Source organism: Aotus nancymaae, unplaced genomic scaffold (assembly GCF_030222135.1).
Source record: "Aotus nancymaae isolate 86718 unplaced genomic scaffold, 86718_ANA_hifiasm-v0.15.2.pri h1tg000041l, whole genome shotgun sequence".
In the NCBI taxonomy this organism is placed as follows: Eukaryota; Metazoa; Chordata; class Mammalia; order Primates; family Aotidae; genus Aotus; species Aotus nancymaae.
Window position 1 is genome coordinate 15,898,196 of NW_026988455.1, and position 20,907 is coordinate 15,919,102.

Sequence of the window (20,907 nt, forward strand, 5' to 3'; positions counted from 1 at the left end):
GGTGTGGTGGTGCACACCTGTAGTCCCAGCTACTTGGGAGGCTGAGGCAGGAGAATCGCTTAAACCTGGGAAGTGGAGGTTGCCCTGAGCTGAGATTGCGCCACTGCACTCCAGCCTCTGCCACAGAGTGAGAGACTCTGTCTAAAAAAAAGAAGAAAAAAAGAGTCATGGAGCTGGAGGTTGTGCTCTGGTTGTTTAAGTAGCTTGTGTTTAAAGGGCAACTTTGAAAGGCCCCCAGAAACAAGTGGTTTTCTTTCAGACAGCAGCCTGGTGGCTTATTGGATGCCCAACCAGAAATGACTAGCAGTCTCTCGAAATAAATGGCATTTTGAGTAGGATAGAGGCTCAGGAGGAGGAGGTCCTAGCGGTAGATTTAACTGCAGATCATCTTCATAAATATAACTTGTTTCATCAGAGCTGTAATGAGTTTCTTGTGGGTGGAGTGTGCTGGTTTTGCTGTCAGAAATTGAGTAATGCAATGTTAGTGCTACAGCTATTGACAGCAAAACAAATTTCTGTGGAAATTACTTTTAATATTGAGTTACTACAACCTAATGGCCACATTTTTTTAAAGATTGGCTAAATCAAAGAACACTAACTCCTTTCATCATTCATAAAATTAAAGATGAAACAGCAAATAGGGTTGAAAAACCTACCTAGTCAATGAAAAACACTGTGTCGTACGTTTCCCTGTATTTTTATGAATGTATTTATTTATTTTTGAGAGACGGGGTCTTGCTCTGTTGACCAGGCTGGAGTGCAGTGATGCGATTGTGGCTCACTGCAGCCTCCACCTCCTGGGCCCAAGTGAGTCTCCCATCTAAGCCTCCTGAATAGCTGCAGCTACAGGTGTACACCACCATACCCAGTCAATTAAAAAATGTTTTTGTAGAGATGGGGCCTCACTACATGCTTAGGCTGGTCTCAAACTCCTAGGCTCAAGCAGTCCTGCTGCCTCAACTTCCCAAAGCACTGGGATCACAACGTGAGACACCTTTCCTTTAATTGCTAGAGATAGTTCTAATATGTTCTACAAAAGGGCCCAAAGCAGTTTCTCAGCTCTTTTGATAATTGTTAATTTTTACTCTGTCTTAGCTCAGGCTGCTGTAACAAAATACCATAGATTGAACAGTTTAAACAATAGACATTTATTTTCTTACAATTTTGGAGACTAGAAATCCAAGATCAGGGTCCAGCATAGTGAGATTCAGGTGAGGGACCTCTTCTGGGTTGCAGACGGATGACTTCTTTATCTTCATCTGGTAGGAAGACAGTGAGAGCTCTCTGGAGCATCAGTCCCACTCATGAGGATTCCACCCCCATGAGCTTATCACTTCCAAGAAGCCCACCTCCTAATACCATTACATTTGGGGTTACAATTTCAATATATGAATTTTAAGGGAATACAAGCATGCGGACTATAAACACACTTTCTAAGGAGAACATTTATGGTAATTTAATAAATGTAAACGAATTAAGGTTAAACAAATTAAGTTCTATAATAGGAAATTGTAACATACATATAATTGAATTCAATTTCTCCCTGATTAGAGAAATATTAAAGAATAACATTTTGTCAGGGTAGGGTTTAACTTTGGAGGGCTGTACATCATTATAATATCTAGGATTTCTTGGCTCCCAAGAACCAGTTTTTACTTCTGAGAATTGGTGGCCTAAAGGAGAAACAAAGAAAACATAGACACACACACACACACACACACACACACACACACACACACACACACACTGCAGAGCTGCATTATCTTATAATCTGTAAAAGATTGTACTCAATGGAACCTCAATGGTCGTTGCGATGGTTACTTTTATGTGTTAATATGACTAGGCTGTGGTGCCTGGTTGTTTAGTCAAACACCAGTCTAGATGTTTCTGTGAAGGTATTTTGTAGATGTAATTAATATTTACAATTTATGTCAAGTAGATTACCCCCAATAATATGGATGGGCCTCATCCAATTATTTAAAGTCCCTAAGAGCAAAAGCAGAAGAAAGAATTCTGCCTAAGGGCTGTAACAGAGAAACACTCGCTGCATTTCCAGCCTGTCAGCCTACCCTACACATTTAAGACTTGCTAATCCCCACAGTTACATTAGCAAATTCTTTAAAATAAATTAGTTTATCTCTCTCTCCACCCCCTGTCTCTCATCTGTCTGTCTGTCTGTCTGTCTGTCTGTCTGTCTATTTCTGTCCAAAATCATCTTGGTTTAAAAGGAAGAAAATGAAGTTGAGTACTCTTAGGTGATGGTCACTCTGCTATCTCATTTGACCCTCACAATAACACTGTAAGGTGGTGTAATCACTTCCATTTCATAGACGAGGAAACTAGGTAAAGCTTGTCCAAGGTCATGTAACTGAATTGACAGAACTGAGACCTGAATCCAGGCCTCCTTGACTTCAGAGCCCCTCTTTCCAGGCCCCACATGTATTCCTTCAGTGGCCCTCCGTGGCTCACTGATCGCAGAGTACAGGGTTCTAGCGAAGCCTCACAAAACACCGGGAATACAAACACTTCCCTAAGAGAGAGAATCCGTAACTGTTAATGTTCACTGAACACTTGCCTGACACTGCATAAGCATTTTGCTTGCATTATTTGTCTGATTCTAATAACAGCCCTATGAAGCATATGCTACCGTTGTTCACCTTTTATAAATTAAAAGAGGCTCTGAGAGGTTAAGAGCTCTCAGCTTTTCAGTAGCAGAGCTATGAATTCTACTCATCTCTGTTCCCCACGCAGCACCCAGGCTGTAGCCACTGCAGAAGGTAGCATCCTCGGGACTTGTTCTTAGTATCTATGCAAATTTTTTTATTGCATTTTAGGTTTGGGGGTACATGTGAAGAACATGCAAGATTGTTGCATAGGTACTCACGTGGCAGTGTGATTTGCTGCCTTCCTCCCCATCACTTATATCTGGCATTTCTCCCCATGCTATCCCTCCCCAACTCCCCACCCCCTGCTGTCCCTCCCTTATTTCCCCCGACAGACCCCTCTCTGTGTTCTCATTGTTCAACACCATCTATGTGAATTTTGTCCTTGGGTAATCTCACCTCTCCTTCCCCTTCTCTTCCACTCCAGGCCTGCTCCCTTGTTCCTATTCCCCAGTATAAAACTTACTCCTCCTGAAGCAGGGTTGTAAAGCAATCTGATAGATAGTTGTTATTGGCTTGGGATTCCTGGCATTTGCCTTTCAAGAAAGGATACCTATAACTCCCAAAAACTGAGTGGTGGGATTTCAGCAGGAGGGGGCAATTTCAGCAGGTGGGTAAAGTATTTGGAGGCTCTATCAATTAAGCTTCTGACAGGAGGTGGGTGGTACCCTTAGGTGGGGAATGGAGGAGAATTTAATAAAGAGATACTTTACCGAGGTTTGAGGAAGGTTAAAGGAAACCAATATGGGATAGCAACAGCCCTCCCGGGGATGGTGACATGGGGAGCTGCCACCACCCAACAGGTGAAGGGACAAGCAATAGTCCTAGGAACCCAAGAAAGGAGCTGTAGCTTTGGAGAAGGCCACCTGGCAGAGATGGCTTCAGCAGAGACCTGCAACCAACCTCTGGCCACCCAGTAGGGAGAAAACCAGGAAAAGAAATACTCCTTCCTTGCCCTTTTTCTACCCTCCTACTTGTACAGGTCCCTCATGTGACTACATGCAAATTGAAGCCAGAGGGCAACGGCCTGTTGACGCAGTCCATAGAGGCCAGATGTTCGACACAGCACAGTGGAGAAGGTGGCACAGGGGACCTGGAGGGCAGCGCTACAGCCTAGCACAGCCGCCCTCTGTGACAGGTGAACACAGGGCCAGTGTCATAAATGAAGCGCAGAGGGTATCCTAGTTTTCATCAAGTGACTGGGAGCATAGCAACGAAGGACACAGGCCATTGGGCTGGACTGTCTGGTTTAAAGACTGCCCTGCCACTTTTTTGTTTGTTTTGTTCTGAGATGGAGTCTCGCTCTTACCGCCCAGGCTAGAGTGCAGTGGTGTGATATCGACTCACTGCAACCTCTGCCTCGCAAGTTCAAGCTATTCTCCTGCCTCAGCCTCCTGAGTAGCTGGGATTACAGGCGCTGGCCACCACACTTGGCTAATTTTTTAATTTTTAGTAGGGATGAGGTTTTGCACTTTTAGTAGAGACCATGCTGGCCAGGCTGGTCTTGAACTCCTGACCTCAGGTGATCTGCTAGCCTTAGCCTCCCAAAGTGCAGGGATTACAGGCATGAGCCACCACGCCCAGCCCTGCCCTGCTACTTCTACATTGATGGCCTTGGTGAAGTTCCTTAACCCTTCTGTGCCTTGGTTTCCTTATGTGTGAAACAGGCATGATAACCTCTACTCATAGGGTTGTTGTGAGGATAGAATGAATTATAGCACTGGAACAAGGTCTGACTGAATTAACACCATCCTTACGACACTCCAGGTACAAAGCAGGTGGGAAGAAGCAATGTGGCCCCAGATACATACATGCTGACGGGGAGACAGACACACCAGCCTTCACAACACAAGGTTAGGTGAGCTGTCAACTGAGGAGAAAGAGTTGTCCGAAGGAGGGGCTGATCCTGCACCCCGGTGGGTCAGGTAGGGTTTTGCAGAGGAGGAGCCTTGAGCAAGGACTTGCAGAATGGGTTGATTTTCAGAAGGTCCTTTTTACTCATAAAACCAGAACCTGTGCCCAGTGCATATCAGTTAACAGTTCTGGACCTTAGGCTGGGCACAGTGGCTCATGCCTGCAATCCCAGCACTTTGGGAGGCTGAGGTGGGTGGATCATGAGGTCAGGAGTTCGAGACCAGGCCAACCAACATGGTGAAACCCCGTCTCTACTGAAAATACAAAAATTAGCCAGCGATGGTGGCACGCACCTGTAATCCCAGCTACTCAGGAGGCGGAAGCAGGAGAATCACTTGAATCAGAGAGGTGGAGGTTGCAGTGAGCCGAGATCATGCCACTGCACTCCAATCTGGGTGACAGAGTGAGACTCCATCTCAAAAAATAAAATAAAATAAATAACAGTAATAGTGAAAAAAAAAACAAAAACGAGTTCTGGACCTTTAAGGAAGGAAGGCAGTCCAGTTGGGTATTAAAAGGAATGGAGGATTTATGGATTGTCAGAGGACAGAATGAACCTTGGAAATTAGGCCATGACTAAGCAATGCAACAAGCATCCAGTAGGTGGCGTAAATACACCGTTCATTTGGAGGGACTTCATTTGTCTTTTTTTTTTTTTTTTTTTTTTAGTTTGGGGACTTTTTGTTTTCTTCTTCCCTTCCTTAAGCTGCCCATTTTACCAATGTTGTTGTTAGCAGTTGTATGCGATCTTTATTTAATGAGATTAGATTTGTCTTTAGTTCAAAGCAAACTATTTACAATTGATATAATAACTAACTACCTCTCCAGAAAAAAAGCTTAACTGGTTTGCAAGTATGAGCCCATGGCCTTAGTCCGTCTGTGCTGCTGTCATGAAATATCACAGACTGCGTAGTTTTACAGCCATGAGCCACTACGCCTGAGGTGCTAAGGCCATCTTTTAATACATCATATTGGTGATTAAGTTTGAACACATGAATTTTGCAGGACATCCAGACCATGGTACCATATTTAAAGAAAAGTTGATTCACGTTCAGGTGAACCATCTAAACGCAGTTTTCATTATATTGTTTTCTAGAAACTAGATTTAAAAAATAGCATATTCCCAAGCTGGGCATGGTGGCTCACACCTGTAATCCCAGCTACTCAGGAGGCTGAGGCAGGAGAATCGCTTGAGCCCAGGAGGTGGAGGTTGCAGTGAGCCAAGATTCACGACACTGCACTCCAGCCTGGGTGACAGAGTGAGATGCTAAAAAATAAGAAAGAAAGAGAGAAAGAAAGAAAGAAAGAAAGAGAAAGAGAATGAAAGAAAGAGAAAGAAAGAGAAAGAAAAATAATATTATAGAAAGCATATAAAAATATTAAGAAGACTCTAGCCTGGGCAACAAGAGTGAAACTCCATCTCAAAAAAATAAAATAAAAAAATATTAAGAGGAGGAAAAAAATCACTCAACTCAGGTATCTTTGTAGAAAATGCTAGCAATTTGAGGTATTGCCTTCTTTTTTATTTTTTTTAAGAGAATTAAATCATTTACTGATTATATATGATGATGGATGATACACAAGCTTCATTCCCGTCTATAATTTTATCTAGTAGCATTATTCAATTTAGATACGTTACATAGGATGTGCCAACAATCATTTTTATAACCACATGATTTTGCTTGGGTGAACTTTAACGGTGAACTTCAGGTCACAACAGTAACCATCAGATCAATTATACCATGGTTTCTGAAGACACTGGCTTCTCCACCCAAGCAGGTTGTAGATAAATTCCAAATAGAACCTATCATCACCCTGGAGGAATTTTAACTTCACACTGTTGGGGAAATTTACCAAGATGGCTCCAGAATAGATTAACTTTACACAGCACATTTTTAAAAAAGACATTTATTCAGCATTGTGATCAGACTATTACATTTAGCAATCAACAGCATGGGTGCAAAAAAAAAAATCTACATTAAAACCCTTTGTTGGAATGCTTGACACTTTCCACAGAGCAGAAACTAACTTGTTATACAATTAGTCACAAATACAGTCCTTGAGTTTTTGCTCATACACGAGTATTTGTCTAAAACGTCTTCTTTATAGCTTTGTCTTTCTTTTTCTTATGCATATTTTTTCATTTCATTTCTTTTTTTTTTTTTTTTTTTTTTTTTTGAGACGGAGTCTCACTGTTGTCCCGGCTGGAGTACAGTGGTGCGATCTTGGCTCACTGCAACCTCCACCTGCCAGGTTCAAGCAATTCTCCTGCCTCAGCCTCCCCAGTAGCTGGGATTACAAGTGCCCGCCACCATGCCCAGCTAATTTTTTGTGTTTTAGTAGAGACAGGATTTCATCATGTTGGCCAGGCTGGTCTCCAGCTCCTGACCTCAAGTGACCTGCTTGCCTTGGCCTCCCAAAGTGCTGGGATTATAGGCGTGAGCCGCTGCACCCGGCCACATATTTTCATTTCATAGAACAGATACTAACTGACCAATTTTACTCTGGGATATGGGGATCTAAGAGTTAACAATTGGCAAAGCTCCTGTTATTATAAAGTAAACAAGAAAATGAATGAATAAGCTGAAATAAGAATAATTTCACATTCACTAGAAAAGACAATTGAACAAGGTGATAAGGAGGCTTATGTTCTCTTCTTTAGATCGGGCTTTCAGGGAAAGCCTCATGAGGGCATGATGTTGAGCCACACTTGACCTGAATTGCTAGGAAGGATATAGCATGTGAAGAGAGGGAGAAGGGCATTCCAGCCAGAGGGAAGAGCTGTGCAAAGGCCCTGGGGTGCAAACAAGCTTGGGTGTGTATGAGGCACCAAAAGAGGTCCTGAGTGGCTGGAGCACAGCAAAAGACCAGGAGAGAGGGAGGAGATGTGGTCAGAGTGCTGGACAGAGGGCTGAATCATGCAGGCCTGGACAAATGTGTGGGACTTTATTTCTAACTGTTAATCATTGTATATGAATTCGTAAGAACACATTTATCATTCTGCTTTTTTTCCTTTGACATTATTAATACAGTTCCCTCCTGTCATTACATCGAGCTCAAAGCCATCATTTAAAATCAATATATGCAGTTCCATCAAGTGGATAATAATTTACTTAACTATTTTCCCTATGAAAGCATGTCCTCTTAACAGATATCCCTGAGTGGCAATATGTAGGCCAGGCACGGTGGCTCAAGCCTGTAATCACAGCACTTTGGGAGGCTGAGGCAGGTGGATCATCTGAGGTCAGGAGTTCAAGACCATCCTGGCCAACATGGTGAAACCCCATCTCTACTGAAAATACAAAAATTAGCCAGGTGTGGTGACAGGTGCCTGTAGTCCCAGTTACTCGGGAGGCTAAGGCATGAGAGTCTCTTGAGCCCGGGAGGCAGAGGTTGCAGTGAGCTGAGATCACACACCACTGTACTCCAGCCCGAGTGACAGAGTGAGACTCCATCTCAAAAACAAAACCAAAAACAAACAACAACAACGACAAAGAAAAACAAGGAAATAATTTGGACACAGACATGCACACAGGCAGAACACCATGTGAAGGTGAAAGCAAAGATGAGGGTGAGGCTTCTACAAGCCAAAGAGTGGTAAAGATTGCCAGCAGACCGTCAGAAGCTAGGGGAGTGGCCTGGAACAGATCCTTCCCTCATATCTCACAAGGAACCAACCCCACTGATACCTTGATCTTGGACTTCTAGCCTCTGGAACTGTGAGACAGCAAGTTTCTGTCATGTAAGCCACCCAGTTTGTGCGAAATCCTAACAAGCTAATATAATATTGCCTGCTGGAAATCTAATGAATTAGAGTGTCCAAAAATATGTGACTGTGTCTTGGAAAATATAAAAGAAATAAAGCTCATAAATACATGATACTCATCTGAAGCCAATTTGTGGCTGTGGGCTGGAGTGTCACTAATTGCCAAAATACAAATCACAAACGTCTCCTAAAATTCAAATTAAAGCCCATGTGGTTTCTGGAGACTTTGAATTGTCTGGCTTTGCCCAACTATGGTGTGTTATAGACAAATTATGCTACCCCATATTATGCTGTTGGAGGGAGAAACTGGGAACTGAATGTAAGCATCTTAGTTAATTCTTTGTATTTTTAAAGGGTTTTCATGTTTTTCTTTGATTTCTAGGTGGTATAGTACATAGCAGTTATTTAATTAATTAATTAATTTACTCTCGTTCTGTCTCCCAGGCTGGAGTGCAGTGGCACAATCTTGGCTCACTGCAACCTCTATCTCCCCAGTTCAAGCAATTCTCTGCCTCAGCCTCCCAAGTAGCTAGGATTACAGGCACCAGCCACCATGCCTGGCTAATTTTTGTATTTTTAGTAGAGATGGGGTTTTACCACCTTGGCCAGGCTGGTCTTGAACTCCTGACCTCGTGATCCACCCACTTTGGCCTCCCAAAGTGCTGGGATTATAGGCATGAGCTACCACGCACAACCGGGAGTTATCTTAAATTCTGTTCCTTTTCTTTCTTGAGTGCTATGCCTTTGTATGTGGGAAAAGTCATGTTTCTGTTTAATTTTAAATTCTCCTCTTCTAAGTTGTGATTTCCATTAGCTGTCCCTAGCCCCATCAGGTCTAGTATTCCTGTATAACAGTGTGCGATGATGTTATGGAGGAAGATGATGAGTGGACACAGTGGGGACAGTCCCCAGCCCCCCACCCACTCACACCAAGGGGAGGAAAGCATCCGCTGAAGGAGCAGTGGCCAAGCTGTCTTATGGGCAGATAGAGCCACCCTTCCCTTCCCAAAGTGCTACAAGGAGGTGGCCCTTTGGGGCAACTGACGATAGGTTTAGATGACAAAATCTCTCTTATGAGGGTTCAGCAGTGAAAGTACAAAGTCTTAGCACAAAATCCAGTAGAGTATAACCTTTTAAAGCCTTTGTCCTATTAAAGGCTATTTACCTGAGTTGGCAGGTAAAATTATGGCCTGAGGATGAAAACATGTAGGGCAGCAAATGAAAGAATTAGTGCACTGTTAAAATGAGATTTTCATTCAAGCAGAGAAACCTTTGTCTGTTGGAGCTGTTGAGGGCACCTTCAAAGGTCTTGGGCCAAGGACACTGACAGGGCTAGAGAGGAGCACATTTGTACCCACATTTCAGCAAGAGCCCTTTCCCACACCCGCCTCCCAATTCTGCTCTGGCCAGAAGAGTGAGTACAGGAAGGGGTGGACTCATTGAGGGCACTGCATTTAAGGTCCCCTCGCCAATCCCCTCGCCAATCCCCTCACCCTTATGATTTATTTACTTTTCTTGTTTGGCTCTGATAATGATTCTGATTATCAGGTGGCCTGGGGTTTCTGCCCCTGGGATGCCTTTGCTTTTTAAAATGCAAGAAAATAGGCAAGAATTAGAAAAAGGCTTGGGAGAACCAAGGCATCTCAAAAACAACTTTATTGCTCTGCCCCCAACGGCCTTCAGAGGGGGAAACATCATTGAATCAGTGACTTTGAATACTGAGCGGCTTTGCATGACTCATTAAACTGCCATTTCCAACACTTTTGCCTTGTGCTGTAAGAATGATAGAATCCTATTAACAATCTATATGTTTAAATTCTTTTCTATCTGAAAGCGCCTCATGGTACAAGTGCCTTCAGATGTGAGCACAGACATCAATTGAAATACAAGACAGTCATAATAGAGCTAAATTTGATAAGCCACTCAAGCATGACCCAGCCAACCCAGCCTGTTAAATCAGGATGCACAATTAATTGCTACTCTTTTATTTATTATCTTTAATCCCTCATTGGATACAGTTGACTTGCTACTTCCTGGGATGAGGCCACAGCATAGGCGGGAATGAATAATTTTTACATTATGAAGCAATTTCTTTGTTACAAACCTGGGCTCAGATGTAAATTCTAATCATTTCCTTTTCCCAGGAAAGTGCCCTCTGAACTCAAAGGGGCGTTCATGTTCTTCTTCCTTCTACCCATAGTGGGCAGAAAGCCAGGCATGTCTAGTTCTTGGAGATCATTGTTGGTTTTCTCGCCCTCAGTAAGGAATTGGCATATTCCCTGATGACTCCTTTTCGACACCCTAAAGGCTCATTTAAACCCTATCTTAGATGACAAAGAATAAAACTCTCCTGGATGAACTAGCTCTTTCTCCAACCGTCTTACACCTTGCCTCTGTGTTGGTTTCTTTATTCGTGTTCATTTTTTGTTGTTGTTTTTTGTTTTTTTGAGATGGAATGTCACTCCATCACCCAGGCTGGAATGCGGTGGCGAGATTTGAGCTCACTGTGTCTTCCATCTCCCGGGTTCAAGCAGTTCTCCTGCCTCAGCCTCCAAAGTAGCTGGGATTACAGGGGGACACCGCTATGCCCAGCTAATTTTTGTTATTTTTATTGGAGAAGGAGTTTCACCATGTTGGTCAGGCTGGTCTGGAACTCCGAACTCCAGTGATCTGCCTCCCTTGGCCTCTCAACATTCATGTTTATTTTAGCAAGTTTTGTACCTCTCAGGAAATAAGATTTTTCTCAGTTTGAGCTGTCAGTGGTTTTGAGCTGAGCCAAAATGAATAAATCAACCAAATGAATCAACAGGCTTTGATTTCAGGAGCATTAGGAAGCCATTTTCCTTCCTACTTATTCCACAGTTTCCTCCATTTTCTTGGAATTGCCTAAAATGCCACTCTTAGGAATTTCATCCTTTGTCTTTGTTTCCTGGTAAGACACACATTCGTGTAGCAAGCATAATGCTTTATGCTTTTTTACAGTTGAGCTGAAGTTCACAGAATCCCATCCTGAGAAGAGGCCACGTAAGGGGGATGAGAGGAGGGAAGTGAAGAGTCGGACAGCTGTGACGGGGGAAGGACCATGCATCTGGAGAGGCCAGAGAGCAGGAAACAACTGAATCGGGGGAGCACTGATGAGGGAGAAAAACATTACCGGGGGCATGCAGCACAGTCGGCCTTCTGTCTCCAAAGGGGATTGGTTCTAGGACCCCTTTCTTTCTTTTTTTTTTTTTAGGTGGAGTAGAGTATCACTCTGTCACCCAGGCTGGAGTGTAGTGGTGCAGTCTTGGCTCACTGCCACCTCCACCTGCCAGGTTCGAGTGATTCTCCTGCTTCAGCCTCCACAGTAGCTGGGATTACAGAAGTGTGCCACCATGCCCGGCAAATTTTTTTTTTTTTTTTTTTTTTGAGACGGAGTTTCGCTTTTGTTACCCAGGCTGGAGTGCAATGGCGCTATCTCGGCTCACCGCAACCTCCGCCTCCTGGGTTCAGGCAATTCTCCTGCCTCAGCCTCCTGAGTAGCTGGGATTACAGGCACGCGCCACCATGCCCAGCTAATTTTTTGTATTTTTAGTAGAGACGGGGTTTCACCATGTTGACCAGGATGGTCTCGATCTCTTGACCTCGTGATCCACCTGCCTCGGCCTCCCAAAGTGCTGGGATTACAGGCGTGAGCCACCGCGCCCGGCCTTTTTTTTTTTTTTTTTTTTTAGTAGAGGCAGGGTTTCACCATGTTGGTCAGGCTGGTCTCAAACTCCTGACCTCAAGTGATCCTCCTGCCTTGGCCTCCCAATGTGCTGGGATTACAGGTGTGAGATACCTCACCCAGCCTAGGACCCCTTTCAGGTACCAAAATCCATGGAAGCTCACATACTAGTACCAAGCCATAGTGTTTGCATATAATTTACATAGACCCTCCCGTATACCTTAAATCATCTCTAGATTACTTATAATATCTAAAACAATGTAAATGCTATGTAAATAGTTGTTATTCTATATTGGGTAGGGAATAATACCAGGAACAAAAAAGTCTGTACATTTTGGATACAGAAGCAACCATCCATTTTTTTCCCCAAATATTTTCCATCTGCCATTGGTCGAATACACTGATGAGGATACCCACAGATACAGAGAGCTGACTGTACAACATATATGCCCTAAGATGCTTCTTTTTAAAAAACTATTCCTGATGATAAAAGTAATTGATACTTATTGTAGAAAACTTATAAAATGTGTAAAATATTTTTTTAAATGCCCATAATCTTTACAGTTCAGAGATATAATTTTCCATGGTCATTTTTCATGGCCACACAATATCCCATCATTGATTTCACCAATTCCCCATCAATTTTTGCTATTACAGATGATAATAGCTAACGTTTGCAAAGCCTTCTAGGCTCTTTTCTAAATGGCTGATGTCAGTTAATTGAATCTTCAAAGCAGCCCAGTGAGGAGGTACAGGTATTATTCTCATTTTAGAGATGAGGAAACAGGCAGTGGGGGGTAACCTGTCCAAAGCCACACACTAGACGAGTGAATTTAAGATTCACACCCTGGCAGTTTGTCTTTAGGGCCTGGGCTCTTAATGTGTCTGCACAAATCTGATTGTTTTCTGAGGCTATTTTCCCTAAGATAGTATCTCTGGGTCCAAAGTTCAAGAGCATATTTAAGGCTCTTGAAACATCGCTAAATTGCTCTCTGTAAAATTCACTCTTCTGACAATGCGTTTCCACTTCCTTTGCTCCCTTGATATTTATTTATTTATTTTTAATTGTACTTTAGATTCTGGGGTACATGTGCAGATCATGCAAGATTGTTGCATAGGTACATTCATGGCAAGGTGCTTTGTTGCCACCATCCCCCCATCACCTATACCTACATCATTTCTCCCCACGTTATTCCTCCCCCACCCTCCCTCCCGCTATCCCTCCCGTAGCCGCCCCCCCCACCCCCCCCCCCGACAACGGACCCCAGTGTGTGATGCTCCCCTCTTTGTGATCAAGTCAAAACAAAACACCTGTGTTCCTGTGGCTGAATAGCTCTATTTACATTTTGTCTCCCATCCCTGAGCTGGCAGCAGGAGAAGAGACCAGCGAAACAAAGATTTCTCTGCATAGGAGACCCGAAGTCCTTGAATTATGGCAGCTGTGGAGATTTCTAAAAGCACATTTAGGTCAGGCACATCCTGGGCTTGGCCTCCCTGTTCTTTGAATTGCCTTGGATAGGAGTCGAATTATCAGTGTCACTCCTTTTGGGCTTTTGTTTTTTAAAACCACATGTCTGGGAGTCAGTGACAGAATTCCTCCCCAGCCCTTTGTCTTCAGAGCACAGTATGTGCACTAGGACACTGGCATGGGGGAGGTGCCCCTTGGAAAGGCAGCAGGGACCAGAGGGTGGCCTGAGCTAGGAAGCTCAGAGATTTACTTGGTTGGTTGGTTGGTTGTATGTTTGTTTGGTTTTTATAGAAAAGGCTTTTAAATGTTTCCATGAGAGATGAGTTAACTGAATTATGGAATATCCATTCAGTGGAATACTATGAATGAGGTAGATCAGTATGCACTGATGTGGAAAGATGCCCAAGGCATTCTTTTAAGTAGAAAAAGAAAAAAACAAATTTCAGAACTGCACAAATCATATAATTTCATTTCAGAAAATGTATAGAAAAGATTTTCTCTACAAACTGAGATGGATAGAGTTTAGGGCCTTCCATTTTCTTTTCTCTCTTTCCTCCCTTCCTTCCTCCCTTCCTTCCTTCCTTCTTTCTTTTCCTCTCTCTTTCTTTCTTTTCTTTCTTTTGACAGAGTCTTGCTCTGTCGCCAGGCTGGAGTGCAGTGGCACGATCTCGGCTCACTACAACCTCCGCCTCCCGGGTTCAAGTGATTTTCCTGCCTCAGCCTCCTGAGTAGCTGGGATTACAGGCACGCACCACCATGCCCAGCTAATTTTTGTATTTTTAGTAGAGACGGGGTTTCACCATGTTGGCCAGGATGGTCTTGATCTGTTGATCTCCTGATCCGCCCGCCTCAACCTCCCAAGTGCTGGGATTACAGGTGTGAGCCACCGTGCCCAGCCTAGACTTCCATTTTCTTTTTGAGACAGAGTTCGCTCTTGTCACCCAGGCAGGAGTGCAGTGGCACAGTCTCGGCTCACTGTAACTTCCACCTCCTGGGTTCAAGCGATTCTCCTGCCTCAGCCTCCTGAGTAGCTGGAATTACAGGTGTGTGCCACCATGCCCAGCTAATTTTTGTATTTCTTTTGTAGAGATGAGGTTTGCCATGTTGACCAGGCTGGTCTCAAACTCCTGACCTCAGTCCCCCTGCCTCAGCCTCCCGAGGTGCTGGGATTACAAGCATGAGCCACCGCACAGGGCCCCATTTTCTATTTCTTTCTTTTTTTTTTTTTTTTTTTGAGACGGAGTTTCGCTCTTGTTACCCAGGCTGGAGTGCAATGGCGCGATCTCGGCTCACCGCAACCTCCGCTTCCTGGGTTCAGGCAATTCTCCTGCCTCAGCCTCCTGATTGGAAAGATGCCCTTTCCAATCTGGGATTACAGGCACACGCCAACATGACCAGCTAATTTTTTGTATTTTCAGTAGAGACGGGGTTTCACCATGTTGACCAGGATGGTCTCAATCTCTTGACCTTGTGATCCACCCACTTCGGCCTCCCAAATTGCTGGGATTACAGGCGTGAGCCACCGCGCCCGGCCCTTCCATTTTCTATTTCATATAAATTTCCTTGAAATTTTCGGTGAACATATATTACTTTTAAAAATAATATAAAATCAATAGAGACTTTGTAATAAGATAGAATGGTTGGATTATAAAATTTTGAAATATGCATTACTTGAGGCCAGGAGTTTAAGACCACTCTGGGCAACACAGCAAGACTTCATCTCTACAAAAATAAAAATAAATAAAGTTGCTCTTAATTAGCTGGGCATGATGGCATACACCTGTAGTCCCAGCTGCTCTGGAGGCTGAGGTGGGAGGAGCCCCAGGAGGTTGAGGCTGTAGTGAGCTATGATCACCCCACTGCACTCCAGTGTGGGTGACAGAGCAAGATTCTGTCTCTAAAACATAATATTAAAATGAACATTTTAAATCTGCAAACATATAAACTCATATTTATAAATAAAGAAAAATTTATATGTAGAAGTGAAAAACGGGATCTCAGGGAATATAAAATAGTACTAATTGAACTGCTGTTTGGGGAACGGAAATATGTTTTTTTCCCTTTGTATTTTCTAAATGCTTGGTAATTTGATTGCATAGCTACTGTACACTATTAAAATACTTTTAATATAGATGCAATGAAAGAAAGAGTGAAATTATATTATAATTAAAAAGGCAGCTCTGAAAGGAAAGGAGAGAACGTGGAGAAACCGCAAGAGTGGAAACCCGGGATCCAGACATCTGACTTCTTACCCCAGGCTTCCACTGTGTGATCTGGGGCAAGTCACTTGGCCTTTCTGGGCTTCAGATTCTGCATCGAGCCTGGGGTTCTCACTTAACTACACATCAGAATCACCACGGCGGCTTTAAAGCAATCAGTGTTCTAGCCCCTCTGAGGTGGGGCTTGGGAAGGCTCCACAGTTGATTCTGATGAGCAGACAGGGCTGGGAACACTGAACCAGCCTCAGCTCTGGGAGGGGGCACCACCCTCAACTCAGGCCCAGAGTGATCTTTTTTTTTTTAGACGGAGTCTTGCTCTGTCGCCAGGCTGGAGTGCAGTGGCAGAGTCTCCGCTTACTGCAACCTCTGCCTCCCGGGTTCAAGCCATTCCCCTGCCTCAGCCTCCCGAGTAGCTGGGACTACAGGCACCCACCACCACGCCCAGCTAGTTTTTTGTAGTTTAGTAGAGACGGGGTTTCACCATGTTGACCAGGATGGTCTCCATCTCCTGACCTCTTGATCCACCTGCCTCTGCCTCCCAAAGTGCTGGGATTACGGGCGTGAGCCACCGCACCCGGCCCAGTGTCCATTTAAATAAGTAAATAAGTAGATGTTTGTGCAGATCTTGAAGAAGAAGAGCTTTAAAGACACCATTTGGCCGGATCACCTATCAGTTTTGAAAAGTGGTTGCTCTTTGCTCCTAACAGCCACTTTCCACTCGGCATTTGGATGTAAAGAGTATGCATTTTTAAAGCTGTCCAAATGCCTATTTATGCAGCAGACCATAACTCCTCTCTTGATAGGCTGCTATACTTTATCAAGTAAATGATACACATTTAAAAAACTGTCTGAAGGAGCATTTACCTGAGGGACTGTTATTGTGTTTGGTTTTTTGTGGTTTTTTTTTTTCTTGAGCTCTTATGGTTCATTGAGTAAATAATATCTTTTAACCAATTTTTAAATAGACGTGTCTAGCAAGATGCCATTTTATCAATCTTACACACTCTTGTACCCTTCAGAGAGGGCTCCTTTAGGTCATTTTCGTTTTAAATTTCACATTAAGGCTGAGTGCGGTGGCTCACGCCTATAATCCCAGCACTTTGGGAGGCCAAGGCAGGCAGATCACCTGAGGTCAGGAGTTCAAGACCAGTCTGGTCAACATGGCGAAACCCTGTCTCTACTAAAAATACAAAAATTAGCCAGGTGGTGGTGGGTGCCTGTAATCCCCGCTACTCAGGATGCTGAGGCAGAAGAATCACTTGAACCCAGGAGGTGGAGGTTGCAGTGAGCTGAGATTGTGCCACTGCACTCCAGTCAGGGTGACAATAGTGAAACTCTGTCTCAAAAAAAAAAATAATACAATAAAAACAATAAATTTCACAGTGAGGTATTTTACCAAAAAAGGAAAAAGAAAGGATCAAATCTTTAAGAACAGGTTTGAAGCAGGCATCTGGCACCTGACTTTTTTTTTTTTTTTTTAACCTTTAGTCTTATCTACCTTTAGTAAATAAGACTTATTCACTTTTTCTTCTGTGGTGCCACTTCAATGCTAAATTCGGAGCATTTTTGCCTTTATGGCAATAGACTCCAGCCCTGTTGTTCAGGGAGGATTCCTGCTTGGATTATTTTTGGAGAAGGTGGGGAGATTGGGAATGTTATGCAGTGAGAGGGAGTTACTTAGATGTGATTAGATGGAACAACTTCTGGTAGGACAGACTTTAGGTCAGCATGAGTCATGTGACTCCTCTAAGCAATACAGGCAGGGACAGGGATCCTAATTAGGAGAAGAGGAGGATTCAGTAGAAAATGGTGAGTGACTAGAGCATCAGTTAATAAGACCAAGAATCTTATGTAGATCAGTGTTCTTAGTTGCAGACAACAGAATTCACTAAAGCTGGTTTAAGCAGAAAGGAGTTTACCAAAGGGTATTAATGGTTTCACAGAATCTCCAGGAAGGCCACACAACCTTGAAAGTTATACATAGGAACAATGCAGCCATGGATAGAGCAGCCATGAGAAATGAATCACACTTTTAAAGAGTGGTTTCCAAAGTGTGTCCCCAACCAACAGCATCAGCATCACTTATGAACTTTGTAGAAGTACAAATTCTCGCCGGACGCAGTGGCTCACACCTGTAATCCCAGCACTTTGGGAGGCCGAGGCGAGTGGATCATGAAGTCAAGAGATCGAGACCATCCTGGTCAACATGGTGAAACCCCGTCTCTACTAAAAATACAAAAATTAGCTGGGCATGGTGGTGCGTGCCTGTAATCCCAGCTACTCAGGAGGCTGAGGCAGGAGAATTGCCTGAACCCAGGAGGCGGAGGTTGCAGTGAGCCGAGATAGCGCCATTGCACTCCAGCCTGGGTAACAAGAGCAAAACTCCATCTCAAAAAAAAAAAAAGAAATACAAATTCTCAGGCCACTCCTCAGACCTACTAAAGGAGAAACTGTGGAGGTGGGGCAGAAGCAATCTGTGGTTTAACAAGCTTTCCAGGTGATTCTGATGTACAGTGAAGTTTGCAAACCATTACCTGATGATTCTAGTGCAAGCACTAATGCTGCTGCTTCCCACTCTTTGGCACCTGCAAAATTAGGGATTGGATGCTGGAGATTCTGCCAGAGCTGCTGCAGAAGAATCAGCTGTGTCTGCCCGTGTGTTTACCGAAACAGCGCATGCCCCTGCATATATATATGGCTGCTGCAGCACGTTGCTCGCTTCTAGCTCTGAGACGCCTGGAAGTCATCCTCTGGGGAGAACCAGAACATTACCTGCCTGTGCCCTAGCTGCTGAGACACAGAAATCGAATTAAGGCTGAGCATGGTGGCTCACGCCTGAAGCCCCAGCACCCTGAGAGGCTGAGGTAGGTGGATTGCCTGAACCCAGGAATTTGAAACCAGCCTGGGCAACATGGCGAAACCCCATCTCTACAAAAAATACAAAGTTAGGCAGGTGGTATGCTCCTGTAGTCCCAGCTACTTGGGAGGCTGAGGTGGGAGGATCTCTTGAGCCCAGGAGGTCAAGGCTGCAGTGAGCCAAGATTGTGTGACTGCATTACAGCCTGGACAACAGAGTGAGACCCTGTCTCAAAAAAAAAAAAAAAATGGTATTTAGCTTTCCAGAATCTTTAGTTCAGAGCTTAGCTAGAAAGCAATTGGAGTGGACATTGGGAGAGCCAGCATCAAGCTGTTGACTGGATGCCCCGTTCCCCTTGTGGATGCCCATGACTACATGTAAGGCAGCCTTTTACAGGGGGGTGGGCACAGAAAATGAAAGCTATTGAGGCTGGTCAGCCAGCTCTGGCTCCACATAGGACAGACAGCACCCCATGGGAACCCCAGCTCTGTGAAGTCTACCCCAGCCACTGTGTGGAGTCCAAAGACTTTTTCCAGCTTTCAGGAAGCCTTAACTCAGACACAGTGTGGGCTCACCGTAACCACCACAGAAGAATGGCAGAAGTGACCTGTGGTTTAAATAACGTCCTTCCTAGCTCCCTTTTTAGGTAGTAAATCGAGGTAGAAGTTGTTCCCAATGGAACATCCCTCCCCTGCCTTGATGAAGTAGATTGTTTCTCAGTACTGAGCAGTTAACAAGATTACATCCAACTGTGTGCACATGTTTATTTCACAATCAGAGCAAGATGTTTGTAAATACTTTTGTATTTAATTTACACTTGTCCTATTAAGTAGCATTGCTTCAGCAGTACTGACAGTAAGGTATATCAAGGCTCATTATCAACAGCAGAAGTTCATTTGCTTGGTAGGATCTGCCTACCCCAGGTGGAGGCAGGCCAGGAGGACTGAACAAATTCAGCGTTGTGTCTCTTGAGGCCCTGCTTCAGCCTAACAAAGCCGTACCTTCTTGTAATTCTGCTCAAACATCATCTTCTTAAAGAGGCTCTGCTTGAGCACAAAACACAACTCACGTTGTCCACCCAGAGATCACCGTGGATCACAGCACCCTGCATCAGCAGCTTCTCAGTTCTTAGCACTCTGAAATGAGCTCGCGTTTATGTTTACTTCCCGCGCAGAACAGAAGCTCCATGAAGGGAGGGACTTGTCCGTGTTGTTCACCATGGTAGGTCCCTGCCTTCCTTCCCCAGTGTCTAATAGGCCCACAATGCAGTGAATATTGTGGAATGAACCAGTGAGTTTGGGTGGCCCCAGGGCTGCAGTGCTGATGTCACTAGAGTGTGGTAGGAAGCTATCACTCACCTCACAGGTGAGAGAGGTGATGCTGGGGGGTGTGGCTCCTTTAAAATACCCACCTGTTCCTTTCCTCTAGCGATGGGTAGAGCAGTCTTGCAGGGTTCAGTCGGGAGGGAGGCACTCTGTGGAAGAGGCCTCTCGGGCTCTGCCTCGGGCAGGATTGTGTTTGTGCCAGAAGGATTGTTGTTTCCTCCGGGCTACTCCTGAAACCAGCTGCGCTCGCAATCAAGGAGAAACTAGAGCCAGCACCTTACCTACAGTGGTGCTCACAGCTTCAGGGAAGAAACCGAAATCATGGCACGAAGGTACATAACCCCAGGTCTTTGGTTTAAATTTGCTGTGTGTGACTGATTTAAAGAGATTTGTACTGTTTCTCATAGGTAGGCTTTTGCTTTCTCATTACTACATAGTTGTTTGAATTATCTTGGTTAATTTCCTTTCAAATATTTTTGTTTTGTTTTAAAACTGTGTACGTTGGCTGGGTACAGGGGCTCACATCTATAATCCCAGCACTTAGGGAGGCCAAAGCAAGTAGAACATTTGAGGTCAGGAGTTCAAGGCCAGCCTGGCCAACACGGTGGGACCCCCATCTCTACCCCAAATAGAAAAATTAGCTGGGCATGGTGGTGTGCATCTGTAGTCCCAGCTACTCGGGAGGCTGAGGCAGGAGAATAGCTTGAACCTGAAGCCGGGAGGTGGAGGTTGCAGTGAATCAAGATCACACCACTGCACTCCAGCCTGGCTGATGGAGTGAGACTTGGTCTCAAAGAAATAAAGATAACAATAAAAATGTGATGGAATCCCAGCACTTTGGGAGGCCAGGGTGGGCAGATTGCCTGATCTTAGGAGTTTACCACCAGCCTGGGCAACATGGTGAAACTCGTCCCTACTAAAATACAAAAAAAATTAGCCAGGAGTGGAGGAGTGCACGTGTAATCCCAGCTATTTGGGTGGCTAAGGCA

General features: G+C 44.3%; 1 long non-coding RNA gene across 1 annotated transcript in view; it reads left to right on the forward strand.

Annotated features, from left to right (window-relative positions):
* Positions 1-20,907, forward strand: part of LOC135268624 (uncharacterized) — a 72,149-nt gene that overhangs the window by 17,843 nt on the left and 33,399 nt on the right. Inside the window, exon 3 of the long non-coding RNA XR_010336920.1 lies at positions 18,334-18,600. This is a non-coding gene — a long non-coding RNA (uncharacterized LOC135268624). The remainder of the gene's footprint in view (positions 1-18,333; positions 18,601-20,907) is intronic.